The sequence below is a fragment of the Equus przewalskii genome, chromosome 2, assembly GCF_037783145.1.
Source record: "Equus przewalskii isolate Varuska chromosome 2, EquPr2, whole genome shotgun sequence".
Classification (NCBI taxonomy): Eukaryota; Metazoa; Chordata; class Mammalia; order Perissodactyla; family Equidae; genus Equus; species Equus przewalskii.
Window position 1 is genome coordinate 2,553,160 of NC_091832.1, and position 25,792 is coordinate 2,578,951.

The window sequence follows — 25,792 nt, forward strand, 5'->3', positions numbered from 1 at the left end:
TTGAAGTTTGTTCAGTAGCTTTGCAGGAGAAGTAGTGACTTCTGGTTTAAGACCCTTGCTCTTGCTTAGCTGTGTGGCCTGAGAGAATCGCCTAAGCTCTCTGAATTCAATGTGTGTAGTGCATCAAGCACTGTGGCTGTCTTGTAGTAAATGCTGTCTCAGTTCTCTTATCTGCATTCATTCAACAAACATTTATTGCATGCCTAATATGTGCCTGGTCCTAGGCTAAGAACGAAGGACCTCGTAATGAATTAAGACATTAAGAAAAATGTCTTGCTTACCTACTTCAGGGAGCTTGTTTTGATTATCAAGTGAGAATAGGTATGAATATGTTTTGTAAATTGGAAAGTGATCTGTAAACATGAGTTGTTTTCATTCTATAATCTTGCCTATTTATTGATCATCACCTTCGAGCACTAACTTCCAAATTGCAAGTGAAATCACTTGTGGGCTGGTCAAATGCAATTATAAAAATTTTAGCTAGCATTTTACTTCTTACTAAGTTCCAGGCACAGTCCCAAGAGTTTTACGTATATTAACTCATTTAGTCCTTACCCACCCCTCTTTGAGGAAACTCAGGCCCAGAAAGTTTAAAGCACTTGCCCCAAATTGTCTCATGGAAGCAGCAGGCTCAGATTTGAAGCCGGGTGCCCTGCCTCCAGACCACGTGCTGGGGACCACTACCTGACACACGCCCCAAGACGACATGTGTATTTCTTTGTGACATCAATCACTGTTTCCTCCTCCCCTCCCGTCATGGATGAAATGGCATGCTACATGAGGGCTGAGGCCGTGTTGATTTTGACCCACTGTGTCTAGAACCATGCCTGGCACGTGGCACGTGTTCGGTAAATATTTGCTGAATGAATGCTTTCGAGCAGCTTAGACACAGTATTCGATGCAGACAGGTTGACCTCAGGCCAGGGTCCAGCAGAACTGCAGCTCTGAAAGGGCTAAAGACAGTAAAGGAGGGAGAAGGACACAGTCACCGGTCATTGCAGACCTGCTCGGGGTCAGTATTCAGAAAGAGGGAGAGTTCCTGCTCCAAGTCGCGATGACAATCTAATTTGAAATAGGACTTGGTTAAATGAAATATTGCTTTGATTCGCACAGCTCTCTCAGAGCTATCACATTGAAGTGAGGATGGTGAGAGACCGAGAAGGCTTGGTCCATTGCCCCTATGTCGCAGATGTGGGGTGACTGCCCAGGGCCGCACAGCTTGCTGATCGCAGAGGCAGGACTAGAACTCGGGTTTTGGCTCAGGAAATAAGCGGTAGTCCGTTCTGCCCATCAGGTTAGGGAACTGCTGTTTGGGTTTGCTCTCGTCTTCCCAGTGTTTAGACTTTGCTGCGATTTTGGAGGTCAGGTAGGTAATTGATGTGGGGATCGATGAGGGGCATACACAACACCGGGCGTCTCATTCTGGTCCCCATTTGTGGTCCACCTCCAGGGGGAATTGAAGCAGTCCTAGCATTCCCCTGCTTTAACCCCTTTCACCGGCAGTTCGTGTACTGCAGGAAGATTTCCCTGTTCCTGTACAGGAAGATGCTGCAGGTTCTTACTCCTGCCTCACTGCCTGCCCTGCGCTGCTCACAGCACCCCTGCTGACCTCAGTGCCCCCCACCACCGTGCCTTTGCTCTTGCTTCCCTCCCCTCTGGCCTCTTCAGCGCTGCTCAGCTCTGCTCAGATTATACAACTCAGCACAGACATCACCTCCTCCAGGAAGCCATCCTTGTTGGGCTTTCCTCTCTCCTCTCGTACCATTTGGTGCTTGCCTTGGGATAATATCTGCTGTGAACTTACTGAAAGAAGGCTTGAGCTGGATTCTTCTGTGAATTCAGAGTTGATTTGAGTATATAGCACACACGAGGTCCATAATACATATTTGTTCAAACAAACAAATTAATTAATCTAGAGGGCAAATCACAATTGGGTTTGACTCTTCTCTCTTTTCCTTCTCTTGGGGACTCTTCAGATTAATGGACTTTCCTTCAATCTCCTGTACCTTTTCCACTCGTTGAGCCCTGACCCTCAAGCTGACCAGACCCCCCTTGCAGACCCTGGGCTCCCCCGAGAACACGTGGGGGACTCTATATGACAACTTGGACTAATTTGGATGCTTCAATATGCTGCCACTTATTAGCACCACTCATTACTAGGCTAGACCCTTTTCATCGGCATTTATGTCACTTATTTCTTAAAAGCACACTGTGAAAGAGTGGCCATTGTCCTCGTGTGACAAGCAAGGAAGGCTGGGCTCTGAGTCATGAGACTGCTTGACCCAAAGTCACAGAGCTGGTCATGCAGCTGCAACTGGGCCTCGGACTTCTGACTCCAGATCTCATCATCTGTCCCTTTCACATCATGGAATCATTGGTGGCAACAATTTTATTCCGCAAACATCCACAGTTGCCCTGTCAAGGACCCAGGAGTTGTTCTACCAAGAAGATGTGAGAGAAATGGGCACGCGTGAGCCGCAGTCCCCTCTCTTACTCATGGCTGCCATGGCTGTGCTTAGATTTCCCCGAATGAGATGCACTTGTCCAGATGGGTGGCCGCTGGGCCATCAGGAGGTGAGCTGGCTGTCGCTTACCTCCAAGCCTTCCAGTGAATGTGACAAACACTCCTCCCTCTGGTTGTTGACACATCTCTCTGGAGCAGCCCCTGTGTGGCCCTTGTGGGCTGCATGAGGCAGTTTCTGCCTCTCTTTTCCTTGCTCAAGAACCTTATATATATGCATTTTTAAAAATGAATCCATTAGTTAATCCCCCTTTAAAAAAATACTGGATATTTAGAATTTTTACTTTGCCAAGAGAAGAAGTCACTAAAATCTACAGGAGCCCCATTCTTCTTTTGATTCCATTTCAGAGGAGACTTATTAACAAGTTAACAAGGAGGCTAATCAGGGGCTCCCCGGGGGTGGATGTGACTCAGGTTGTCTGGTGGTTTCCGTCCGGGTCAGTCCTCACTAATTGTAACCTTAGAAAGTCTTTCCATGCCCCCAGCCTCAGTGTCCCTGTCGGCACAGTCCTAGTCTCTCCTTACACAGCTGCCCAAGGCTTTTTCTTTCAAAACCAATGTTTTTAAGACCAATGCCCTACTTAGTCCCCTCTGGGGTCTCCCATGGCACACACAACCCATTGCAGGGACTGGCTGCCTTTGACTGGCAGACCCTTGGGGGTTGGGCCCAAGTGATGCTCTTGTTTTATTCTGTACCCTACACACTCCAGCACCCCATGCTCCTCTCTATGCCATGGATACACCATGTTTGTTCATAGGTCAGCACCTCCACCTACTGTGTCTTCTGTCTTGCCTTGGCCTTCTGTCTCTCTCTACTTTGAAATACTTCACCTCTTCCTTCAGATTCTAGCTTACGTGTCACTTCCTCTGGATATCCTTTCTTCATTCTCCCAGGAAAATTCGATGTTTAGTGTGTGTGTGTGTTGAGCTAGGATATGGATGGAGGGGGTGCATTCCAGGTAGAGGGAATAGCAAATGCAAAGGAGAAAGAGTTTGGGGTCCTCGGGGTCCTGGGAGATGCTGGTGTTCGGGTGTGTAGGGGGAGTAGTAGGAGACAATCTCTAAACCTAGAGCCCTGGGAGCCATGCTCAGCAGCTTTGAATTTTATTCTAAATATAGTAGGAAGGTTTGGGGAGTTTTCAGTATACTCTGATAATCTTACTTTAGGACCATGGCTGTCTTCCGGCCTAGACTGTGAATTCCTTGAGGGCAGCCTCAGTCCTTCAGTTCCACACCCCTTATTCTATACCACGGTGAGTGTTTCGTAAATGTTTAGTGTTTAGCAGAATGGATGCAGGGAGGGAGGAATATGTTAATGAACCCAAGCCTGCTAGAAGTCACCGACTTCCCTCCTCATTTCTTCCAGCTCGTATTTTAATATCCTTCCCCCTTATTGGTGTAGGTTTGGCAGAGAGAGTTTATGGGAAAAGCAAGTTTTCATTTATTGTAGTTTATGTTCATTATATGTACTATATTCTCATTATTTTATGTGCAAAGAATGTTTCTTATGTGGTACTCTTTGGGGAGATAATATGCAAAGAGATCTTCTATTTCATTTTTACTAACACCACTGCAGTTGGCTAAATCATCAGCTTCAAACCACAGTTTAATTTAATACACATTATTGCTTTTCAAAGCGTTTCCTATGAGTAAGATTATATTTCCTTGGTTTTAAAAATAACTCACTCTAAAATATACACAAATGTTAAACAAGTGTTTTGCCCCTTCAGCCTTTTGGTGTCTGTGTGTCTGTCTCTCATGTCTGAGTAATGATCTTCCTGACTTGAAAGAAGACGATACTGAAAGGGGACTTAAACTCATGAGCTTAAGGAGCAGTCTGTGGCTTTGGGATTAGATGACTGGCTCTACTGCTGATTAACAGCATGAGATCTTGGGCGAATTACTTAATATTTTAAAGCTTCAGTTTCCACATTTGTAAGATGGGGATAATTGGACCCTGTTCATGTTGTGTTTTAATATCAGCTTTTAAAAAGAAAATGTATAAAGTGCTTGGCCAAGTTCTAACACATAGCAAGTGCTGGAGAAACAGTAACTGTTATTGTTAATAGTTAAAATGCTGCTTCTTGTCATGTGGCTTCAATCAAGTTATTGAACTCTTTGTGCCTCTATATTCTCATCTCTAAAATGGGGACAATGACAGCAGTCTACCTAATAGGTTTGCTTTGCAGATCAAATGAGCCATTAGCCATGAAAGGTTTGGGTGCCTGGCATATGGTAAATCCTCAGTAAATGTTAGCTTCTCTTATTACCAATATCACTTATCATCGTGTATGGTCGCTCCCTTGTTTCAAACACCAAAGTGAATTTTCAGACTATGTAAAGGCCAGGTTTTGCCCAAGAAAAAAGGACCATATCAGACATTATTGATTCCTCACTTACTGGGCTATGCCTGCAAGTCATAAATATTTTCAATTTCTGGTTTATCTGAATGATTACCTTTGTTGTGATAGCTGTAATATTCTAGAATCTCCATTGCCGGTTAGCATGATTGACCCCATTGAAAGATGCCCAATAACTCAAGTGACAAAAATCACCTTAATTAAACAGAATTATCTAGATCAGTGTTGGGCTAAGACTGAGAATTATTAAAGCCCTTCCATTAACTAAAGCTTCTCCTCATTCTGTTATTCAAGCCTTCATCAAATGATCAAATAATGTTTCCTAGGCTCCTTGACTTGCCAAGTACCCACCCACCTCCCACCATCACTGCCTGCTCATCTCCTCCTGCCTCATGACAGACTAAGAAAGAGAGAGATTTGCTGAGACGTGAGTTTGGCAACCTCAGCCCCATCCCTGAGTGTGGCGGTGCCTGGAGCTAGTGTAGGTAACACTGGCTCCTCGGTAAATAGAGGGCGCACACTCATGTGCCAGACATGCTTTTTAAAGAACAGCTTTATGGAGGTATAATTGATATACAATAAATTGCACATTTGAAGTATAGAATGTGATCCATTTTCACATCTGTATACACCTGTGTAACCATTACCACAATCAAGGTAACTATACATGCGTCACTTCCAAAGTTTCCTTGTCCCTTTGTCATCTCTCCCTCCTACCCCTCGTCCTCAGGTAACAACTGATCTGCTTCTGTTACTGTCCGTTAGCTTTCATTTTCTAGAATTTCATATGTATGAATTCATACAATGTGCACCCCTTTTTTGTCTGGCTTATTTGACTTGGCATAATTATCTTTTTAAGAGAAATTTGAAGCCACATTGCCCGCCTACAAAGCTGTATGGACTTGGACTATTCCAATAATGACCACCCGTCCTCGAGCGTGTGCTGCTCCTCGGGATTCCATGCACGCATCTCCTGAAGTCTTCATGGGAACTCGTTATTGCCATTTCATGGCTCAGGAAACTGAAGCTGAGGCTGGTGGCCCAAAGTCACACATTTAGGAGATATTTTCTGACTTAAGGCCTGCTTCTTTCCACCTTGCTGGTGGCTGGAGGCAGCTCAGGCTCTGGTGACGAGCCTGACTCTGATTTGAGAGAGAACTGGGTTCAGTCCTGGCTGTAGCACCATCCAGCACAAGTTACTTACCTGCTTTTCCCCTGAGTTTCCTCACTGTGAAGTGGGAATATGATGGTATAAGGCCAACACGTTCTCGACAGAAGTAAATAAGAGAGAGCAGTTAAGTGCCCAGCCTTGCACCCGTGAAGCACTCGGTGAACATTAGGTCTCCTACTGCTGTTACTGTATTGTTGTTCCTCAGTAATAGACATTGAACAAAGGCAGAAAAAGGCCCCTTTAGTATAAAACAGACAACCTGTTAGTATCAACAGACACCCTCTGTTGAGGAGTGTTCTAAATGGTGAGAACAAGAAAAAGAGGATAAAAGGTCATGTTGAACCTTACGTTGCTGTTTTGACCCAGTGGATTACTGCCTGGCTTCTATGAGACCTGGTAAACGTTTGATGAGTAAATGATGGGTGGATGAAGGAATGTGCGTGCTATGTCAACAGTAGCACCAGCGTGATTCAGAGAGGGAGGCCCAAGTCAGGCCAGAGTATGTTATGTCCACACATCCCATTGCAGGTAGAACTTGGAAAGGTGTTTGCTATTCATTATCCTAAAACCTAAGGCCCAAGGTTATTGCTCTTTCCCCTGTTACTAATTACCGTATGTACAAGTAAGTGCATGGATGATACCAAGCCTCTCGTCCTGCATCTGTCTATGAGCAAAGCCTCAGGTGCCCTGGTGGTAGTATCCTGAATGCTAACTGCTGAGGCCAGGAGGCGGTGTGGCTGTGTCCCATGGTTTCCTGATGACTGGCTGGAGATGTGCTTCCACCACATCGCCCATGGACTTGGGTTCTTTGCGTGGCTTACAACTGTCACCAGCCCACAGGCCAGTGGGTTTCAGATGGTACGCGAGTTTGAATTTGGCACTAAGACTTGGAGATGTGCTAACGGGGCTGGCTCGATGAAAGGAAAGAATTGTATACACTTAAAATGTTAGTGAAATTTTTTTCTTAACAAAGATCCAGAGAGGGAGAGGGGCTTTTCCAAAGTGACACAGGATGTTAGACGAAGAGCCACCTGTGACGCAGAGTGGGGCTGCTCTTTCCTCTTGCATCACTCATCAAAGCCTTTCCTTTTAGCACTGTCTCTGAGGCCTCAGGGAAAGCATCAGCTAACAAAATATCCAGCACTTATTGAGGGTGCCAGGGCCTCCTCTAGGCACTTTACGTGAAATGACTCATTTGATCCTTACAGCAAACCCGTGAACTAAGAATTACTATTATATTCATTTTGGAGATGAGGAAGTGGAGGCAGAGAGATTAAGTAACTTGACTGAGGCCACATCATTGCTTACTAACTGCTGCGTCCAGGATTGCAGCCACCATCTGGTTCAAGCAGCCATGCTGTTACTCAAGACACCGCGGTATTCTCCATCAAATGAGTTTATTTGTGAAAATTGATTAATTTAATAACTAATTAAAAGAGGAAATTCAGAAATCTTTCTAAAGACCATATTGAAAAAGTTGGTTGGCGCTTTTAAAAATACACATGCTAATGGGATGGCAAGGTTTTTATCAAGGGAGGGCTAACCTGCCCTGCCCACACCTCACTGACATTGTGTCCCTCAGAGGAGAAGGTACTCGTAAGGGCACTGCCACAGTACAGCTGGAGAGCGTGGGGCACAGGGATGGGAGCGCTATAATGAGCAAGAAAAGCGGCCAAAGCAGAGTAAGGCTGATGCTGATGGTGACGGTAATAGCAGCTCACCCTTACTACGTGCCAGGCACTTTCTCAGTGCTTTCTCTGGTTTTAACTCATTTCATCCTCTTTCATGGGGAAATAACCTGAGGTCCAGAGAAGTTAAATACACACATCCAGTAAGTGGAAGAGTTGGGATCTGAAGCCACATTGTAGGTCCAGTGTCCACATGTTAACCACCTCACGCTTAAGCGCTGTGCTGTGCTGCTTGTGTGACTCTAAGAGCAGTTGGTAGTGGTGGTTTTCACTCTTGCGGTGCTACGCTGTCTTTACAGTTTGGTCCTCTCTTCGATTTCACATCCATCCTATCTTTGATTCTCACAACAACCCTGAGAGATCAGCATGGGTAGGCATTATCGTCTGCATATTATAGATAGGGAATCGGGGCTCAGTGATGCAAGCAGAGTCACTACTCCACGAGGACTGGGTTTCCTGTCCCCCTGCTCTGCACCAGTGGTCCAGGCTCTGTGGTACACTCTCAACCTTTCATAGGTGTGCTCCGACATTTTGATCAAGGTGGAAAATTAATTTCCCAACACTGTTATGGAGGTGTCTGTGGCAAAGAACTTTGAGTGGAGTCCATTGAAGGGTGATTTTAAAACACCGTTTAACTTCCCTGAGCATGAGGGGAAAGGGGGAGGATGAAGCTCAGCCATCAACAAACAAGGGGGACGTGCGTCTCAGAGCATTGCCTCAGGACTATCTAAGAGGACACAATCAGGGCGGTCCTCAAGAAGTGAGACAGTGGTAAAGGAAGGGCTCATGGGCAATGAGACCCCAGTATAGACTGTACGGTGGTTGGCCCGTAAGTATTGCTGATTTGTTCTGCTTTGGGTCTTTAAATCCATTCAAGTATTCCCTATGAATTCCAAGATCTGAAAGTGCGCCACAAGTACGCAAAGATAGAATACTGCATCGTACTGTGAAGTTTCCCAGCTGTGGGCATCTCTCTATCTCAGCTGAGGAAATCGTGGCCAGGAAGCTAATGGCTTTTAATAAAATGCAAAATCCCAAAGTAGAGAAGCCAGAGTCAGGTCGTCAGTGAAGAACAGCTGTTTTCAAGTTTCTCTCTCATTGGCCTGCAGTTACCATCACTCGTGATTCCTGTTGCTTTGTGTTGTTATGGTGGCTAACAACTCACCAAATATATACATAGTGGCATCATTTCACTTCATGCTCTCATGAGTCCTGTGAGATAGTGTAGCTGACATGACTAGTTCCATTTTTCAGGTGAGGAAGCAAACTCAGCAAAGTTAAGAGACTTGCCCATGGAGCTCTGGCAAGTAAGTAGTTATCTCCAGATCTGGGCTCGTCTTGAGCTGAGATGCACAGTCCTTTGTACCAAAATGACTTGCAGTTCTGATGGATCCCCAAATCTGCACTGAGACGATGAAGTTGTTGGAGCCCCTCAGTTGGTAATGTAGCACAGCACCCCTGGGCACCCCTAACGGAGAGTCAGACTTTGAATTACACGTGGTTCTGCTTCCCTGTCCTCCATTTGGGATGATTTCTGAGTGGTGGGTCTACATTCCTCTGTGCATTTTATCTTGGGTCTATTGGATTTGGGCAACAAAGACTTGTGGAGGTGGGTTGAATTGTTGGGGGGAGGGTCTGACTAGGCATCTTGCAGAAGACAGAGCAGTCTCAGGAGATAGTGGGTCTTACTGAGCTTCACTGGGAGCTGGAGCTTTTCCTTGAGGACAACTAGGGCAGTTTTAAGGTCTTGAAGACCCAGATTCTGATCCTGGCTCTGCTCCTTTCTAGCTGTGTGACCTTGACCATGTCACTTCACTTCTCTGTACCTCAGTTTCCTCATCTACAGGATGTGGTTTGTAAAGCCTGCTTTCAGGCCTATTAAGAAGATTGAGTGAGACCATTCTTATGGAGTGCAAAGCACCTTGCATATATTGGTCACAGCAGATGCTGGCTTCATCCCTCTTTGCCTTTTCTTCTCCAAAGCAGTGGTTCTCAAATTGTGGTCACTGGACCAGCAGATTAGCCTCACCTGGAAACTGGTTAGAAACTTACATCTCAGGCCCTCACCCTATACCTATTGAATTGGGAACTCTGGCGTTGGGGTCGGCAATCTGTTCCTTAACAAGCCCCCCGGGAGATTCTGATGCACACTCAATTTGAGAACCAGTGCTCTAAAGTGACCTCCCTTTGGGGGTCTGCTCCTGTTTCCAGATATCGAGCAGGCATGAACATTGATTTGAGCATTATGCCTCAGGCTCCCAGCCCTCCCCACAATGCCAGATTCTGTTCAGTCCTAGCATCAGCTGCTATCCACTCCTGAGTATCCTGCAGGATCCCTCGGGCCATGACAGGCCATTACGGTGGTTTTGTTTTATTTTTTTCCCTTCGCTATTCTCTGCCGACAAAGGTTGCAACACTTCTGAGAGCCGGCCAAGTCCCCCAGTTTTGGACAAGCTGCCTTGTCTTTTTAATTGCTCTCCTGTTTGCCCCCCTGGAATGCCTGTGCCCATCTCGCCAGTCTCCTCTCCAGATGGTTGGTGGATGGGCCTAATTCTCCTCATCAGTGACAATATGGTGGCAACTTTGTATCTCCAGGCTCGACATCGTGCCCTGCCTGCCCTTTTGCTGTCAGAGATGACAGGGGGCTCAGGAGAGCAGGTGGCAAGTGCTCGGGAGAACCTATTAGGGTTAGTGATTCCTGCAAAACCATTTGCTCCAGACAAGAGATTGCTTACAAATAACTCTGTCTCAACAAGCCAGGGTCTGTTATCCACTAATTATTTTTGGATTAGGAAGGGCTAACAGGACTTGGCCTTGGAAGGTCAGAATAATTTGAGTAGATAACTAGGTTGCTACATTCCCCAGGGAAAAGAAGGATCTGTGAGACCAAGCTTTCAGCACTTTGATTGAAAGGAAACCATGTTCTTGTTTTTCTCTGATAAATGCTGATAGAAGACTACGTTTATATGATTTTCCAAATGTCAACTGGCAAAACATTTTTCCAAATGTTTTCTGGCAAACCGCTTGGAGAATGACGCTCCTGTGGCATCAGCGTCAAAATTCTTATGGTCAAAGTTCTCCAGGGGCAGGAGAGGAGGTAAGAAGACTAATGGTTAGGAAGCGATTGTGGTCATCCTGACAAGAGCTAACGAGGGTCTGGATTAAGACCATGGAGTGAGGGGGCCAAGTGGAGTCTAACAGGCCTGGATTTGAATTTCTGTCCTCCAACCCTCACCCCTCCTCTGAGCCATGAGATCTTGGGCAAGTTACTTAACTTTTTTGAGACTCTGTTTGCTGATTTCTAAACTGAGGGCATCTTGAAGATTAAGTGAGAAATTTTTCTAAGATGACCTATTTTAGCAAAGTACCTGGTACGTAGTAAAGATCCAACGAATGTTAGCTCTAATTACTTTGATTGAAGTCGTGGAGTTAACGAGTTAACGTGGCGAGTGAGACAAAAAGTAAAGCCTAGGACTATACCCCGGGATTCTTTCTCGAGTTAATGGAACAGTTTTTGGAGATGAGAGAAAGAAAATTGAAGAAAACCCAAAGACCAGAAAGCAACAAGGAGAAATAGTGTACATGTGATCTAAAAGCACTGGGGCTTTGAGTATATCTCGGGAGATCTCTCACACACACACTCTCTCTCTCTTCTTTGATGATGACATCAGATAAATGAGGTGTGAGAATATCCAAGTGACAGCTCTCAGTGCCTTTTCTCTGGGTCATTATGAAACACTTTCCAATTAGCTGTGAGCCAAATTCTGGTCTTGCTTATTTTCGTTAATCTGGGACACTTTTTTCTTTCCAAAGCCCCATTTATAAATTCTTTTTTTTCTGCCTTCTCCTGTAGATCACAACATTGAGCCATTATCGCATAGTGATGACTCATGATGAAAATTTCCAATTTAGAGCATAAATGGCCAATGCATTTAATTGGATGGGAACCTAAATGAATTGTGAGGTGGATTATCAATGAGGCAGTTTGTCTGGGGAGGTCACAGCGCTCTGCTCAGGCACAGCAGAGGGGCACACTTCCAAAAGGCTTTGTGGAAACAGGGTCAGCCTGCCTGCTTTGGTGTGCACACAGGCAGGAGACTGCGGTATTGATGAGAACCTCTCTCTCCTTGCGGTGAGGTGACTAGTGCTCCCTCCCTCTCTCTCTCTCCTTCTCTCCTTCTCTCCCTCCCTCTCTCTCTCTGTCTCTCTCTCCCCCTCTCTCTCTCCCTCTCTCCCTCTCTCTCTCCTCCTCCCTCCCTCCTTCTCTCTCTCTCCCTCCCTCTCTCCTTCTCTCTCTCTCTCCCTCCCTCCCTCCTTCTCTCTCTCTCTCCCCCTCCCTCTCTCTCCCTCCCTCCCTCTCTCTCTCTCCCTCTCCCTCCCTCTCTCTCCCCCCACTTCCCCCGCCCCCCTCTCTCTCTCTCTCTCTTTCTCTCTTCTTATGATGGGAAGCAACAGGGTAGTTTACAGCTTCTCAGCTGGGTACAAAATAGCCTGGAAAATGAAGGGATATTAGATATTTTTCTAAACAGATCTCAATGATCCTTTCTTTGTCCTCCTTTTGCTGAAGAGTCAGACAGACTTTGGGGAGAATCCCAGCTCTGCCACTTATTGGGTGAGTAATTTTTGGCAAATTGATCTCTTTTTTAGCCTCAACTTTGTTCGCTGTAAAGGGAGGATAAGAACATATCTGTACGCCATTTATACGTATGCAAGTGTCACATATTTGCATAGTCTTCCCTGACCTCCCCCCTCACCCCCGTTAGATGTGCCTCCTCTGTGTTCCCGTGGCACCCGTGACTTTCCCTGTCATGGGGTTTTGCGTATTCACTTAGAACTGTTGACATGTCCATCACTGTTAGATATCTATGCTGTGTGTCGCTGTCACCCCAGCGCCTTTCTGAGTGCTTAGGATGTAATAGATGCTCCGTAAATACTAGCTAAGTTGACTTGAGTAGTGTCCTTGAGAAATTGCTTTTCCTGGCCCCCAATACATGCCTGTTAGTCATCTACGATCTCAAGAAGTGCCCATTGAAAGGTTCCTCCTCAACAAACTTGACTGACGAAAGTTCTCTGAATTTGTTGATCGCTTTGTTGTTTCCAAAGCCCTTCCTGTGTGTGGCATTACTGGAGCCAAGCAGGTCAGGGCGTGTACAGCTAAAGGGGCAGAGTGGGGCTCAGCGAGCACGTGTCCGGTCTCCATGATCACACAGCACACTGAGGAGCTAGGATCTGAACACAAGCTCGTGTGACACCACAGCCCATGTTCTTTAGACTCTGTGCTTCCTCTCCTGATTCCCTTTTCAGGATTCGCTCTTAGATTTATTTATCTCCATTGATTTTTCTGCCAATATTCTTTACCCCTTTTGTGTTGATTGCATGGACCCAGTCGATGTATTCACACATGGTGCAGGAACGCTTGCTCACCCTAAGGAGACCAGGCGCCCTCTGATTAGAGATCAGACAGACCCACCTCTTTCTTCAGAGATAAAAGTAATATGTGATAAGTTTGGTTAATTTTCTTTCAGAAGTGGCTATTAATTCCCCTGGGCTAATGGAGGAAGACTTTTTCCTTTCTAAATAATGGTTTTGTACTTCTAGCCTGCCTAAACTTCATTCAGAAATTAACAGTTTTATTTTCCACCAGAGTGTTCCTTGGAGTATTTCTAGGGTACTCCCAGCCTCGGAGGACAAGAGAGCAAACCACTGAGGTCATTGTCAGCCCCAAGGGAGGTACGCTGTCCGAGAAGTGACCACGTGCCCCAGATTTCCCAGGAAGGCCTCAATTTTCAGTATTCTGTTCCACAAGCACACTTATAGCTTTGGTACATACAGTTTGCAGAATCATATGCAACTTGCTACATAAATGTGACGCCTTACAGTAAGATACTGTGTTTTTTTTTATACTCTATCTTGTTACAAAGATGATGTGAGGGGGTTTATAGAGATGGCTATACTGTAAAGAACTGTTGGGTGGAACACTGAGACCAAAACAAGGAAATAGATGATAGATAAAATCATGCACTAAGGTCCTGTTTGTTTGTGTGGGCTATAGATTTGATTCTGAGCTTCCTAGTGGTCAAAGGAAAAAGACAACCAGATTGAAGATTCACAGTCTCCGTGAAAAACATACAAAGAAGCTGGTCTGGGGATGCACAGGTCTGTGTTTCATTTAAATTGTGTGCATGCTCTAAAACTGTATGTGCAATAGGAAGTTTGCATACTACTTTAACTTAAAAGTGGAAAATTGACATCCTGGGATCTTTCAGTTTATTCCTTTTGTGGGGAGTGACCATAGCTATCAAAATTTGGCACTCCAGTACAAAATGGAAATCAAGCAGTCTTGAACTAAGCTTCTAGGAATTTTCAAGACCTCTTCAATTGATAAACAGCTGTTGTCCAATTAAAGAGCATCTATTATTCCTTATGGAATTGAAAAAGAGTAGTTCATTTCCCAGCACAACACCCTAAGACTCCTGGCAGGCCCCGCTTAGAATATAGTATGTCTTTACTCCACTAACGAAACTTTGCTAATTATAAAATTCTTGAAGTTGGGCACTGGAAGAAAAATGTTCTGCACACTTTACAAATAATGTACCTCTGTGGGGTGAATGCTGACTTGTACATTTCAGGTTTTGGCTTATTTGGATATTCATAAGGGTCGCTCTTTACTGATTATGTCAGCACAACCTCTTTATTGAATTATAGATTGAGTATTTAATCAAGGCCTATGCCTTATTATTAGCCATGTAACATTCTATTGTTTCAGTGGAAAATGGAACGTGTAAAACCTGATTCACATGAAAATCTGTTGTCGCTCTAATGAATAATGTTTCACAGTACTCTCTTTCATATCACTATAGTCCTTATCTGCCAGGAAAGTGAGAATAACTAAGCACACCTCATGCTGATGGATGGGAGCAGGGCTTCCGTTGCAGCAGTGGCCAGCTGGACCCCATGGGTGGGTTTTTGTGAGTTTGCTTCTCCTGTATTAATCCTGGACTCGAGAGTTGGGGCTATTTTTGGAGAAACACCAATATGTATTAGAGAGAGTGTATATTCTACTGTAATCATTCGGTGAGAGGTTTGATTTGGTTTAGTGATCCTAACCCCTTGGTTGGCCTTAAACTTACACAGAACACTTAAAATACCATTGCTTGGGCCCCACCTGCAGAAGCTTGGATTTACCTGGTCTTGGTGGCCCCAGGTGATGCTGACATGCAGCCAAGGTTGAGGATCACTAAGCTGTGCTCTCAGGAGGGCAAACAGTCACTCTATTTAATGGCTGTGAGCTATGAGTCTCAACCTCACACTAGGCTCTCTGGGGATAAAAATCTTCCATGGATTCTTCTGGAATCTTATACTCAGTGACTCTCTTCAGACATTTTTGGCTCAGGGGAAAGGGCTCGACTCGAGTCTTTCAAGTACAGGCTGGTGCCTGGTCCTTCCTAGCTGTGAGACCCTGGGAATCTACCTCACTCTCTGGAGGAGAATCAGAAATCTTGTTTAACCATGAACTTGGAATTGCTTATCTGGGACACAGCATCATACGTTCAGTGCCTGAGTACCACCTCTAGCTGCGTTACTATTGGCAAGTGTAAGGTGACTCGGTGCTCAGAAGGGGATGATAATGTGTACTTTTCTAGGCTTCTCTGAAGATTTAAATAAGATTATGTCATAAAGGGCCCTTTATGTGGGAGGCTGTTCATAAAGGTTTGTTCCCATTCTCCTTCCTTGCCTCCCCTAGGATTCCTCTTCTTTCTTTATCTTCTTTGCGGTTAACTCTTGAAGATTTTCTCTGAGAATCTGTCCCCTGGATGCTCCTTTCTCTGTGCCCAGGTATCCAAATCAGAGACATGTTAGTCTTAACAGTCTGCACCTTCTGTCCATTGCCACTGTAGGGAAGGAAGACATTTCTTCTTCCCACTCTGGGTCCTTCTGGCTGGAAAACGAATTAAATTCACATGAGACAGAGTAACAGGAGAAAATTAAACAAAGCTTTATAACCTATGCATGGGAGAGGCTCAGGCAAACTGAGCAACTCAGCCAACTGGCCGAGGCTGCCTGTTTAAGTATCTTAAGCTACAGACAAGGAGGACGTTTGGGGTAGTGGTTTGGGGCTTCAAAGGAGAGGAAGGCAACCCACGTGGAAATGGAAAAGCAAATGTTTGGTAAATAGAATTCTGATAAGAGTGGGATTAGCAAGGATCCTCCCAGTCTACCAGAACCCAAAGTTATCTATGATGATGACCTGTCCTGGGGACAGGCCTTTATTTTAAATTTCTTTTAGGCAGTTAGGGGGGAAAGGTCAAATGTTCTTGCTGAGTCTGAGCCTTTATTGTCTTCAGCTCTAAACAGTCCACATACCAGAGTGGCGCATCTTGGGGTGGCCTGCCCTGAACCCCATCACCACCTTTGCCAACTTACAGCTGGTCTTCAGACTCTCTGCTCTCCAGATTCTCCTTTTGTGTCCAGTGTTATAGTCCTAAAATGAAGTTGCAGGTAACATGCTGAGTGCCAGGAGAGGGAATGCTGAGGGTGCTATGGGATCACAAAGGAAGTTCCTAACTTGGTCGGAGTTGGGGAGGCATTGAATCTCAGAAGACTTCCTGGAAGAAAGGCCATCTCAACTGGGTTCTGAAGGTTTATTTGGAATTGGCCTGGCATAGAGAGGTAGAAGAGTGTTTGGGGGTAGAGGCATGGTATGAGCAAATACTCAGGAGTCAGCAAGAGCCTGGTGGGCTCAAGAGGATCAGGATGGCAGGATCCTTGGGTGTGATATGAAGCCCGCACAATTTCTGAAGGAGAACCAGTGAGCTTGAAAGTATACATCCTTGCTTATCCGCCCCTTTGCCTTTGATGCCTAGTACATTCCATGTGCTCAGTTATATTGTTGGATCCTTGCATTTGCAGGGTTCAGTGGGTGAGGGCATAGCTAGATGAGCTGGGGAGAAGAAGCTGCCCTTGAGTGAGTGCTGTTTGAAATGGGCCATGAGGAAGGGTGGGAAGGATTTTAATGAGCATAGATGTGAGTGTTTGTGTGTGTGTCTGTGTTGGGATGTGGTGCCAGGCACTGGCATCACATCACGAGATGTACATCCATGAGCACAGGCCCAGTGAACACACGATCCAGGAGTGAGCTGGTGAGGCTAGAGCGTAAACCACATATGGGGGAGGTGACCTCGAAAAGAGTGAACTGCTGATGGTGATGAGGAGAAATGGAAATGCCCTCACCATGCAGAATCAGCTAGCTAGCCCAGTCTAGATTATTCGTGGTAACTTTGCATTCTTTACTGTGAAAGGGTTTTCCACACTAAGGATTTGCGGCTTTATCCTATGGGAAGCCATAGAGAGATTTAAAGCAGAGGGCAGGGGTGGGGTGGAGGTGGCATGATCAGACAGGCATTTTAAATGATGTTTCAGCTGCAGAGAGGAGAACAAATCAGAGCAAGGCAAGAATAGATACAGTATAACCTCTGACTTGTTTTCTCTCTCATCTCCTTGAAGGAATCCTTTTCTCCAAATTATCTTACAAGCATCTACCTGAATCAGACTGTTGTAGTTTGCCCTGGCCTGAAACACCTGTGGCTCACAAAGGGCTCGCAACCCACATTCTCTTGTCTTGGATCAGAGGGGGCAGTCTTCCCTAGTACGGAACCCCTCCCGTCACCCTCAGGGCGGGGGCCCCGAGGTGGGGAAGCAGGGTTTCGGGCACTTTCTCTACCTCTGTTTATGTAATGGGCTCTTAACTCTTTTTGGAGAAGTCTTGATTTTTGTAATAATGGTAAGAAAAAGTGGAGAGCGGCAGGGAAAATTGATCCATTCTTAGATAGATCCCCTCTGCACCATCAGTCTTGCCTAATGATGTCCCTCCAGGCCTTAAGCCAACTGTGCCTCCTCGTGACACGTCCCCTCACTCTCGTCTACATTCTCCCAGTCCTCTGTTGACTTCTCGTGTTCCTGATAGTGGCATGGCTATATTACGAGATCTCTGCCATCTCCTCTGGACATTATGAGTCCTCTGAGGAGGGGGATTACTTACTCATTTTTCTCATTCTTTTCCTATACAGTAGAGTGCTTGGTACATAGAAGGGTTGTTGCTCCAGGTGAACAGGTTTATATCCCGATACACATGTTATTAGGAACAACTGTAGTTTGATGTTATGATCTTGGGATTCCTGCATCCAATTGCCTAGTGGGCACTCCCTCAGAACGTTCCACAGCCAAGAGGTAAACATGCCCAGAAATGAGCTCATCAACTCTACACCCCCTTTCAAATCACCTCCTCCCTTCTCTGTTTCAAATCCCAGGTGTTAGTAGCCTTGTACACACATTTTCTGAGTCAAAATCCTGGGAACTGTTGATCCTTCCCTCTCTGATAGGCCCAATAGTTCGTTCTCTGGTTCCACCTCCTACATAAGTCTCTACGTGTTCCCGCCTCTCCATCGCGACAAGTCTTTGCACCAGTTGAACTGTCTGTAGTTCTTATAGTACCTAAGCCTTTCCGTGCCTTACCACGTAGTCTCCACCCTGCAGCCGGATGACTTTTCTAAAACCCAGGCCTGACACTCTTCTGCCCAGAACCCTCAGCAGCTCCCTGTCATCTTTGGGGCTCCTCAGATCAGGCCCCTGCCTCCCTCTCCAGCCTCTTCTGCTTCTACTCTAACAGTTTGCATTTTGTCATCCAAAATTAAATACTTCCAGTGTCGTCCCTGAGAACTTTCTGGATGATGGAGGTACTCTGTATCTGTGCTGTCCAATATGGTAGCCACAAGCCACAGGTGCCTGTTGAGTGCTTGAAATGTGCTTGGTATGTCTGAAGAATCAAATTTTTAATTGCATTTAATTTTAATTAATTTAAATTCAAGAGCCATCTGTACTAGTGTCTACCACATTGGACAGCACAGTCTAGACTCTGAATATACTAAGCTATTTTACACCTCTGTACCTTGGCTCAAGTTTTTCACTCTTTCTGAAATGCTCGTCCCTGAATTCTTTTCCAAGAAAACTCCTACTGGTTCTGTAAGAGTCATCTCAGTTCCTCCCTCCACCAAACACCTGTCTTCACCTTGAGACTGAATTTGGCACTGCTTCAGCCTTGTACTCACCTCCACCGTGGAACTCATTGTACATTTTACTTTTGCATTATACCATCTCTTGCCTCTGGCTTTTTACTTCCGGGTCCTCCAGTAGGAAGTAAGTTCCTCCATAGCAAGGGCTGCATCTCTCTTCCTGGTATCCCAAGAATATAACACAGTCCCTGTTGGCCCTGCACAGCCAGGAGCCTTGTGATGTAGTGTAAGGGGGCCGACAGTCCTGCATCCTAGCTCCCTTTCTGCTCCTTACCAGTTCTGCAGCTTCGGCCAAGCCCACCTGGCTGAGCCTCGGTTTTTTCACCTGTACATGGGACATTATAATCCCTTCATTGTTCAAGGAGTTGTGAGGATTCCTTCTAATGTACATGAAGTACCTGGGACATGGTAGCGCTTAGTAATTGATAGCTGCTATTATTAGATGTTCTGTAAATATTTGAGCTTTTACCACTATAATTCCTCAAGTACCTGAGTGCTAGTCAGGGTATTAAATAAGCAATGTAACATTTACTTTTTATAATCACCCTAATAATGCACTTATTACTGTCACCATTTGATAGTTGAAGTTATACTCCACAGCCAGGAAGCGGCTTACCTGGGATTCAAACCCAAGTTTGCCTGAATTCAAAGCCCCTTCTAGACTTCCTCACTACTGCTCTCACATGTATGTGTACTTAATTCCAGGTAGCTAGCAAGGCACATATTCAATTAAAGAAGCAAATCACGATGGGAAGTCATTTTAACACAGCCAACAGAATTTCCCTGCACTGGTTGATTTGGGAGACTGCATATTGTGTTCTCGGTACAGTATTTTCATTCCCTGCTTGCAGTCTTTAGGTAAAGAAATAAGGAAACATTTAATCCATTCTCTCAATTAGGTTCTGTAGGAGATCGTCTTGGGCATTTTCAAGATAAGTGTTCAATGATGGTGTTGCGAAGTGCATTGATCAGCTGCGTCTCTGAAGTCTCATTGACTTATCAGTTCTGTGTAAAGCAGAAAGGATGCTAGGATCTTATCCTTGGAGGACTCAAATTTCAGTTTTTGAAGGCATCTCGTAGGGCCACCAAGCCAGGGGCCTCACCGTCCTCATTTGTGAATGAGCCTTGCTTTGGAAGAGATTCACCTGGAGCCTGGAGTCCGGGCCCTTTTATTGACACCACTGGGTTCCTTCCCTATAGCTCCTTTTTATTTTCTGAACATCACTTCCCTGCTCTGCCGCTTTTTTTGAGTGTCTGCTACATGCAGGACACTGGGTTACCTGCTCTTAAAAGACAACTGTCACTGAGATAGGGCTAAATATTTGACATTTGATTAGAGGACAGACATCAAATGCTCACACACACGATATAAGGCAAGTAGCATTTACCACATTGAAGAGGCTCAGATATAGTAATCTGTTTAATCCTTACCACAACCCAATGCATTAGGTACTAATATCCCCTTTATGGATGGGGAAATGGACACAGAGAGATTCTGTAACTTGCCCGAGATCACACAGCTAGGAAGTGTTAGAGGTGGGATTTGAAGCCAGGCAATCCAGCTTCAGAGTCTTTGCTCATAACCACAGTGCTGCACTGCCTCCCCATGATCATGGAGACGATTACAGTATGAGGTCAGATGGGGTAAGTGATAGGGGTAGTTCCCAAACTAATGTGCATCACAGGAATAGTGGGGGAGCTTTTAACAAAGACCCCTGCAGGGCATCACCCTAGGCTGGCTGAGTCTGAATCCCTAAGAGAGGGCCGAGAAAATGATATGCTTTGTAAAAAGTCTCCAACTGATTTCTATGGGCAGCCGGGCTTACATGGGTGTCTCACTACCATGAAGAAAGAATGCACCAAGTGCTATGACAGTACAAAGGAAAGTGTAAAAGAAAAGTTAATTCTTCTGCACAAGAGTGGGATGGGGAGAGAGAAGGCGCAGAGGAGTTGCATTTGGACTGGATGTTACGGGTGAACAGGGGTTCGCTTGGTTTCCTCCATGGGAATAAATCTGGATCGTGCCTGGAGGGTTGTCGGCTCTCAGGAGAGAGGGAGAGAGATTGATGTATTGCTTCCTTGTCTTTGGAAGTTAGAGAGCTTGGTGACATAACTGGTCATTGTTATGCAGCACCGAAATTAGTGTGAAATACCATGTCCTCTATGGCATGCTTTCAGGGCCTCCACCAAATTGCTTCAGAAAGGCTTTGCCCACCTGCCCACAGATGAAATCTCTGAGTTCTGCCTTTTGGTTTAAGCCAAAACAAAATGTTTTCAGCTTGAAGGTGAAAAACACAGAGTCCTGGACTGCTGATACATTGAAATGTTAACCAGGAACACGCAGTGGAGCTGTTTCAACCTACCCCCGGGGACACGTCCAGGGAGGAGGAGGGTGAAACGAAATATGTTATTTACCGAAATAAGGTTTGGGTAGTGAGAAGATGGAGGGAGAAGGTCTTTGTTGGGGGAGGGGAAGATGCAGTAGGGGGCAGGAGGACACAGGCACTGGCCCCCGTCCCGTTTGCTGTGCTCCGTCACCTAAGGCTGCCCTTGTCATTTCCAAATTGCAAAGTTGTTCTTGGAGTCCACAGAAGAGCAGAAGTGAAGATTGAGAGCTTGGTAGGACGGTTAACAGCTCAGCCAGGGCGTGAACAGCAGGTGTGAAAGAAGGGGCTCTTGGCAGGGTTGCGATTTTTTTCCTCTTTCTTTCCTTCTGTTTCTGTGCTCCACAACTAGGACAAAACAAACATAGAAAAGAATGACTAATTCCAAAACACCGGGACTGGTTTGTGAAAACTAGCCTGCTGCCTCTGTCCTCTGGTGGACAGGTTAATGTCCTAAGGGTCAGCGTGCACCATCTGTCCCGGTGCTTTTCTCCTTTAAATAGCACTTTTCCTTACTCAGGTAAAAACAATGCATTGCAAATTACCAGACTCACAGGAAGCCCAAGCTTAATACTGCCCATCCCCACACACACACACACAGAGAAAAAGACAGAAAAAAACGCCATTTCAATTTAATAGCTAATCATTGTCCCAAGTGCACAAAATTGTTTCAAGTATGTATTTTTTATTTTTAAGAAGACTTCATCATTTTCCCCCCTGACTTTTAAAGCAGGTAGAATTGAGGATTCAAGGAGATTTATTTTGATGATTTCTGTAATAAAACTCAAGGGGAAAATTGGTTCACAGTGAATACAGCCACTTTTCATTAAATGCAGCTAAAGGCCCAAGAATGAATCTGAAATGGAGACCAGATCTGCCATTTGAATCTGGGACAAATACGCACTTTGCATCTGACGTGAATTCTCACAGGGTCGCGTTAAGAAGGCAGCATGCAGGGAATGAACAAGGCGTTAATGGCTGCGGGTGCAAAGGATGGATGTAGCCCTTTGGGGTTTCCCCGGTCACCAAGAGTTTTCGCAGATCTGCCGCTGTAGGCCTTGATGCACCATCCACCTCAGCTGCGCCAGAATCTCCTTTAAATAAAAGCAGCGGGGGCCTCTTTGAGCAGCTCAGCCTGGAAGAGCAGCCCCACCTCGTTAAACAGCGGGTGTAGGCTTCGCTTCTCATGCCCCCGGACCTCAGGCACCCGAGGGCTGAGGGCTGCGTGGAGTCTGAATGTGGAATTTTGGAATTTTTAAGCAAGGTTGAAATCTGATGACACTCTCCTCCCCAAATAAAAAAGAAATTATTTCTCCTCCGTTAAAAGTAACCTAAGTAAGTTAATTGCTTTTAGTTAAAGAAAACCTTTAAAATGTTGTATTTTGTGCCTTATTCTCAGCTATCCTTTAATCTCTAGGAGGTGGAGAGAGGAGTGGGAGCAGCTTTCCTTTTATTGCATTTAAACAGTGCCACACACTATGTTAGGTACATTGTATATATATATTATTATATTGATATATATTTATATATTATTATATATAATTATTATAAATATATTTATATATTATTATATATAGAGAAGATTGTATTTTTTTCAGTTTTTAAATTGTGTAACATAATAAAGATATAGGAAATATAGAAAAAAGAATAAAACATAAATGGACTGCCTAATGAATGATTTTCAAATGAATACCCATAAAAACACATACCCACATCAAGACTTTATAACAGAACTAGCTCCCCAGAATTTCCCCACATCTCTTCCCAATCATAACCATGCCCTCCCCTCTAACAGCAACTCTCCTGTCTTTTGTGATGCTTACTTCCTCGCTTTTCTTACTTTTGCCCATAAATAAATTCATAAAAAATTTGTTTCATTTTGCCAGATTTTGAATGTCATGCAAATGCGAGCACACAGTGTGTATTCGGTTCTGCTCATCTCCTTTTGCACGACTTGTCTTTATGATCCATCCGCATTGTTGCATATAACAAAATAATTTGTACTTCACGTATTTTTATTGATATATAGTATTCCATCATCTAAATATGCCACAATCTTTAAAATCCCTTCTCTCACCTCTGGCTTGCAGCTCTTGGAACAGCACTGGGATGCCTGTCTCTCGCGTTCCTGGCGAAGCAGCTCGCCTTAGGTGGGTGGGATTGTGAGTCAGAGGGTATGGATGTGTCTAGCTTCATTGGGGCGTATCTATTTTGAGCTTTATTATATATTACCAAATTTTTCCAAAGTGATTTCCAATCCTAGCAAGAGTAAGTTTATTTTGGTCCATGCCCTATCAATACTTGGTACTTTGAGAGTCTTAAGTTTTTTTCACCCATGATCATATTTGCTCCTATAATACTCTCCTAAGGCAAATAGAGCCCCATTTTCCAAATAGGGAAGCTGTATTCTCAATTTTTGAAAAAGATGCCATAAAACACATAAAACGTGAAGGAAACATAAAAAGGACTGAATCCGTAGGTGTATAGTCAAGGAATGTCAATATCGAAAGTTTAATTTATGCTTATCTTGTGATTTCAGGTGAGCAGGTCATCTGCGGCACCCAAAAATCTGATATATCTCGGGTTTTATTGCTTTGGAGATGAACAGCTTTTGGGAAAAAAAAATTCTTGGAATGGTGTGCCATTTGGTCAGGATAAGAAAATAAATATAGTGAAAAAACAAAATAAAAATAATGATGATACTACCTCTATCTGCCTTTTATGGAACACTGCTTCCGGACCAGATACTGGTCTGAGCAGTTTCCATAAATTGTTGCCAGTGCACTTTTTCGTGACTGGGTGCTCGGAGTTCGGGAGTGGGGTGAGAGAAGGCAAAGGCAGCTTTGGTTTGCAGCTGTGGGAACATTTCTTATGGCTTCAGGCAGGAGCGACTGCCCAGTTCTAAGTGTGGACAGGGTTCACATGAGAAAGATAAGCCCCCTTTCCCCATCCTGCTTCTGTGACCTTGTCACTTGTGCATGTTTGCTCTGGGAGGTCTCCTGTCTTCTCCAGGTGGGCTCTTGCAGATGTTTGCCCATAACCAGAAGAATCTGGATTTTACTAGACCCCTTGACACTCAGTCCCTCTCCATGTTAGTGAAGCAGAACAAAGAGTCACAATAGTATAGATTTGACATATCACCTACCAAGGAAAGTGTGCAATATTCTGAAACAAGATTCAGAGTGCAGTGGAGGAGTTTTTGTCTACTGTAGAAAGACACTCTCTGTAACATTGTGCTGAAACTAAAATGCCAGACCCCGGGAAGAGTTGAGAAGACTCCTGCCCCAGCATGTATCCCCGTTTTGACCCTCAACAGTCCCATGAATAAATACTACCATAACCACAGTATGGATGGGGAAACTGTGCTTTAGAAAGATTAAATAACCTGCCCCAAATCACACAGATTTGAATGTGACAACGTCTGCATTTGAATCCAGGTCTGTCTATATTGCTCTCAACTGCTGTGCTATAATGCTTCCAATCAGGGAGAAAAATGCAAAAAGGAAAATCCAGCCTATTCAGAATATCAGCCTGTAAGTTGGCTTTCCTGAAAGTGAGGCTTTAGTGGGGCTGTCACTGATGGCTTTTGAACTGAGTGTCCAGTATTTGATACTCTCTGCATTGTCCAAAAGCATTGAAAAGAATTCTGTTAGAGAGCAAGCACCTGCATCGTCTGAGATTTGTACAGGCAGACTATGATCTTTCTGAGAAATCTTCCAGGTTGAGCCATTGTTATGCTATTTTGGGGCCGTATTATTTCAGAGCAGACATGCAATGTAACTGGTTAATATTTTGCTAGTGTTCACCAAAGAGCTAAATGCAAAGGCTATAGTTGTAATTTGGATGTAATTTTTGTGGTAATGTGACTCTATTTGAAGTGAGTTGAATTAGAAAACTCATGAATAAATGCTTTGACCTAATCAGAATTATATAGCAAGGAATTGACCTACTTTGCAGGAGACTGCCCCAGACTTCCTCAGCTAACAGTATGTTAACCCAACAGAGAAATCTTTCTGCTAATAGCACTTAGCAGAGAAGATTGGAACCTGTGGTTGGTCAGGTAATCCAAAAATATCATTTAAAGTCTGGAATAAAAAAAAAAAGGTCCATGCCTTCCTTTAAATGTTATTTCAACTGAACATATATAATAAATGTATGTCAGTGTGGATCTTTTGATGTCAGTGTAAGGACTTTTCTCTTAGCCTTGGAATACAGTTTTGCTCATTGAAATGCTGTGCATTCTTCTGACAAAATCCACACCCAGAAAACATACCTTCTTTGATTTCCAGTTTTGGTTTCTTTAAAGTGGCATGAGGATTTAAAAACACTTGCAAAGTAACCGCAATGTAGAATTCCTTCTGGGTTCTTGTGCTTTTTCACCTATTATTTTTTTGTAGCACTTTCTTTTTACAACCTGCCCTGTTTGATTATTTCTAAATACTGACCTTCATTTTCATAGAAATAACAACTCCCTTTCTTTTTGTACTCATGTTTCACTGATACATGTAATATGTAATAATTATGTACTTACAATAACAACTCTCATAAACAGGTTTGAGAACAAATGTAGGGGATGCTTGGTAAACATCTGACTAAATG

At 44.4% G+C, this 25,792-nt stretch overlaps 1 protein-coding gene across 35 annotated transcripts in view; it reads left to right on the forward strand.

Annotated features, from left to right (window-relative positions):
- Positions 1 to 25,792, forward strand: part of DAB1 (DAB adaptor protein 1) — a 1,091,055-nt gene that overhangs the window by 898,325 nt on the left and 166,938 nt on the right. For 3 of the 35 annotated variants that reach the window (XM_070609461.1, XM_070609469.1, XM_070609472.1), the window contains exon 1: positions 11,880 to 12,352. The exons of 29 other annotated variants lie outside the window; for them this stretch is intronic. The gene's annotated coding sequence lies outside the window, so the exon portion shown is untranslated. 3 more of the 35 variants (XM_070609470.1, XM_070609473.1, XM_070609471.1) reach the window with 3 other exon arrangements.